The following is a 4,679-nucleotide window of genomic DNA, read 5'->3' on the forward strand; positions in this document are numbered from 1 at the left end:
TCAGTCCCACTTCTGCCCCTCGCCCGGCCAGGAAAAGAGGGGCCTCTGGCCTGAGAAGCGGGGCAATGGTTTCGGGGCTCCCGGCGTGGTCCGGGTGGTCGGCGTTTTCGGGGCGCCGCTCGAGGCGAGGCTCAGGAGTTCTGTGCGCCTTTGTACCTGCGAGCACTGGGGGGCGAAGGGAGCTCGAATCAGCTGTGCCCGTAGCCGGGTGTTCCCACTTGGGAGCCGCAGGTGCGTTGGGGGCGCTTTGCACTCACCTCCCCCTTGAGTTCATCTAATTTGGTGGGTACAGTTCTCGATTATTTCAGGGCTGGTTGTCCGGACTCCATGCTTTTCGCTTTCCTTCTTCCGGCCAGTCTTTCGATGGTTTCTTTGCTCTCTAGCACCTCCCCTAAGAAAGGAGGCGGAGAGGAAACCGTCCAACCAGGGTCGCTCCTTTCTCACCACTTAAAAGGCTTTTGGGGGAGGGAGGGAGCACCCCGAGATTTCGGTCACTTTTCTGTGTCACATTCGGTTGAGTCTTTTACTCTTCTCATTGGAAGAGTTTGCTTCCTGGGAGGGAACAACATCTGTTACTTTTCGCCTTTGCAAACCACTCACCAAACTTAGTTCAAATACGGGGGGAAGGGGGAGGGGGAGGGGGAGGGGAGTAAGGTAAATTAAAACAAAAACAACCCGTGATAGTTCATTCTGACTCAAAACGGACATGTGGTGTTGAAGTTAAAATAAGATCACTAATTATAAGTAGGAATTCTAGATCGTTTCCTCACCTAGCACTCATCTAGTTGATGAGTAGAATTAGAAGATACCACGGTGAGGCTTGTTTTCCACTTACAGGTCCACTGGAGACTGGAGGAAGTTAATTGGTTTGAAAAATAGGACTTAATTATTAATCAAACAGGATAAGTACCCCCAAAAAAGCAGAATTCTGGGTGATTTAGTGGGACAAAATTCCCCTGCCTTTGACAGGATGTTTTGATGCGTGGGATACTTTTTTCTTTGAACTGTGTGCACAAAATAGATAAGTATAAAAAGCTTCGAGTACCAATTACCCAGCTTCACCCATTGTTATCACATGGTCAGTCCTGTTTCATCCACCTGTTGGATATTTTATTTTTTAAAATATATTCTTATTTCAGAGAGGAAGGGGGAGAGAGGTAGAAACATCGGAGAGCGAGAAACATCAATGATAGAATCATCGATGGCTGCCTCCTGCACGCCCCCCACAGGGGATCCAGTCCGCAACCCGGGCATGTGCCCTTGACCCCAATCGAACCTGGGACCTTTCAGTCCCAACCCGGTCATGTGCCCTGACCTGGAAGCAAATTTCGACCTGGTTCATAGGTGAACGCTCAACCACTGAGCCAGACTGCCAGGACTGCCTTGTTGATCCAGGATCTATTCTTTGGGCCAAACCCGGCTTGGGCCCTTGTTGGATATTTTAGCAAACCTCAGAATCTGTTCATGAGTAAATTCTTCAGGTGTATTTGAAAGATAATACTTGAGGGGAGAAACCTGTAGAAACAGAACAAAACACAACTGCAATGCCACTGTCAAGCCTAAGGAATATTTACAGTGTTTTCTTAAATATTATGAAGTGTGCAGCCAACTTTCTAATTTCACTGATTCTCTTAATTAAAAAGATATTTTTAAACAATTGGTTTGGTTCATGATTACGGAAGTCTGTTCTTTAGGTTTAAAAGTACATGTATATGTTGTTATTTTACTTACAGTTTTTATCTTCCAGACTCACAATAGAAAAAATATTCAGAGGGGAGAATTTTATTGTCTGTATTTTTGGAGGAAATTGTGTCTCTTATTGATTCATAAAGATTTTCATGGATGATGTAAAGTTTCAATTCCAAACACTGGAGCCTGTTGTTAAAAGAGCCTGGTTTGGAAGTGTAGAAGGAATGCTCCTATTGTTTGGGGAGTATTTTTGGTTTTGTTTTTTGTTTTTGTTTTTAATATATTTTATTGATTTTTTTACAGAGAGAAAGTGAGAGGAATAGAGAGTTAGAAACATCAATGAGTGAGAAACATCCATCAGCTGCCTCCTGCACACCCCCCACTGGGGATGTGCCCACAACCAAGGTACATGCCCTTGACCGGAATCGAACCTGGGACCCTTCAGTCCGAAGGCCGATGCTCTATCCACTGAGCCAAACCGGTTAGGGCAAGTATTTTTGTTTTGTTTTGTTTTTATCCCAGCTCAGACTAATCTGTAGTCTTTATTTTTTGGCTCACCTTGAAAGGAAAGTGGTGGCAATGTAATTGAAAAGGTTTTCTCATCTTATTTTTCCTTCATGGATTCCTTTGCTTGATGCTGTTCAAATTGTACGTAAGAAATCCTAGGGTTTTGTAGAGGGTCCCCCTTGACCAGAATTGCTGGGCCTTTTTACTTTGGTGTTCCACATTAGATATTTTGGAGTGGGAGAGGAAAGTTTCACTACTTGGTTAGTTTACTTTGACCTTTTGTATATTTAAATAGTACAGGCATACCTAGTTTTATTTTGCATCGCATATGCTATTGCGTTTTCTTTTCTTTTCTTTTCTTTTCTTTTCTTTTCTTTTCTTTTCTTTTCTTTCTTTTTTTTTCAAATTAAAGTCAAGATCCTCCAGCAAAAAGATTATGACTTGCTTAGTTGATGGTTAGTATATTTAGATATTACCTGGTTTTACTTTCTTGTATAAAGATCTCCACTTTTAAAGATTTTACATTCATCCCACCTCTTCCCTAACCAAGCTCTCCTAAGTAGAGCATGTTTCTGGCCAAGTAGAATTGGGTGAGAAATGAGCAGCTGTTTATTAGTTATCAAGATAAGGCACTGAGCTACTTTTCAGTTCTTGGAAAGAGCATAAATTACTTGACTGTTTCAATTCTTACAGTGTTATATTTAATCCCTGTTTTAACTTTTTAGCCACTCAGTGTTCATTTAAAATTAGGTTTTATTTCATTTGAGTATCTAATTTGGGTAGCATATATTTGTTATACCAATGACTAAACTTTTTTTAAAGACTAAGTTCTAGAATTTTGTTCCAGCTTGTGTAATTCTGAGAATGAGGCTTTGATATAGGGTATTCAGCAAGTGATCCTGACTTTTTTTCATTTGGGAAAACTCTTGATGAGACAAGGGATAGTATTTAACATCTACAGTTTATACAGAATATAAGGCTAATATTTTCATTTCTTTCTATGACCTTCCCAGTCATCAGTTTACATAATGGGACCTTATCTTATGGAAACTTGCATTCTCAAGATATGTCCTACTGTTTTCATTTACACAATATGATGAATGTTTCTTACTAATGTGTGCAGAGAAAAGGACCTGGATTATCTGCTTTTTTCACAATTAACATCCAATTCTTCATTCTGGTATCCCTCCTTTTGTTGGATCCCCCAAATCTGGCAGTTATATTTTTCAAGTTATAAGGAATATGGTATCTCATTATAACTAGTGGGATTAATACCATATCTCTCCCCCCCCCTCCCCAACACACACACACACCTCCCCAAAGAATAGAGAGGGAAGGAAGATAACTGTTTTACCTATCACACAGTCATATATTGTGGAGGTGGAGATGTCATTCAGGAACTAGAAGATCTTTCATGAGTCAGTAGAATTCTGGGGTATGTATCTACATACTTTAGATCAGAAAAAAAAGATGCTTAATCTGAGAGTTCTCTTAGCTCGTTCCGACACTGATATTTTAGGAAATTGGTGTGTTGCAGGAGGGAAAGAATTTCTAGCTTTCCATAAATGAATAAGAAGGCAGATGAACTTTTCTTGTTGTCTTATTCTGTATTGGTGATCTCTATTGAGATCTGGAGCTGATGCAACCCCTTTTATTTTTAGTCCTCACCTGAGGATATGTTTTTATTGATTTTTAGAGAAAGAGCAAAGGGGGAGGGAGAGGGAGAAACATTGATGTGAGAGAGGAAAATCGATTGGTTGCCTGCTGTACATGTCCTGACCAGTGATCGAACCTGCAATCTAGGTATGTGCCCTGGCTGGGGAATTGAACCTGAAACTTTTTGGTGTATAGGACTACGCTCCAACCAACCAACTGAGCCTGGCCAGGGCTCATGTAGTTACTTTTATTTTTATTTTTATTTTTATTATTAAATATATTTTATTGATTTTTTTTTACAGAGAGAAAGGGAGAGGAATAGAGAGTTAGAAACATTGATGAGAGAGAAACATCAATTCAGCTGCCTCCTGCACACTCACTACTGAGGATGTGCGCGCAACCAAGGTATATGTCCTTGACCGGAATCGAACCTGGGACCCTTTGGTCCCCAGGCCAACGCTCTATCCACTGAGCCAAACCAGTTAGGGCTCATGTAGTTACTTTTATTGTCACTTGCCCACCAGTTGCACATTACTTATTCTTCAATAATGGGAAACCGGTGCTGGCAGCCAGGGAAAGGAAGGCCTATTCTTGCACGAATCTTCGTGCATCAATCTATAAGGAGAGCAAAGCATTGTTTAACTGAGGAACTGAGTGTCAGTGGTTAGGTTGGAATAGCAGTTTTGAGAATTTTGGGCCCTAAAACTTCCAAATTACTAAGGAACCCAAAATGTTTTTGTCAGTGTGGGTTATAGCTATTGATACTTACCATATTACAAGTTAAACAAAAATATTCTTAAAGTATTTATGAATTTAAAAATAAACAC

General features: G+C 40.6%; 1 protein-coding gene across 2 annotated transcripts in view; it reads right to left on the bottom strand.

The window, feature by feature from the left end:
• Positions 1–369, bottom strand: part of TXNDC9 (thioredoxin domain containing 9) — a 20,527-nt gene extending 20,158 nt beyond the window's left edge. Inside the window, exon 1 of one of the 2 annotated variants that reach the window (XM_005858351.2) lies at positions 258–368. The gene's annotated coding sequence lies outside the window, so the exon portion shown is untranslated. Of the gene's footprint in view, positions 1–257 lie in introns of both variants that reach the window. The other variant, XM_005858353.2, reaches the window with a different exon arrangement.
• Positions 370–4,679: the final 4,310 nt, after the last annotated feature.

This window comes from Myotis brandtii, unplaced genomic scaffold, assembly GCF_000412655.1.
Source record: "Myotis brandtii unplaced genomic scaffold, ASM41265v1 scaffold1169, whole genome shotgun sequence".
Classification (NCBI taxonomy): Eukaryota; Metazoa; Chordata; class Mammalia; order Chiroptera; family Vespertilionidae; genus Myotis; species Myotis brandtii.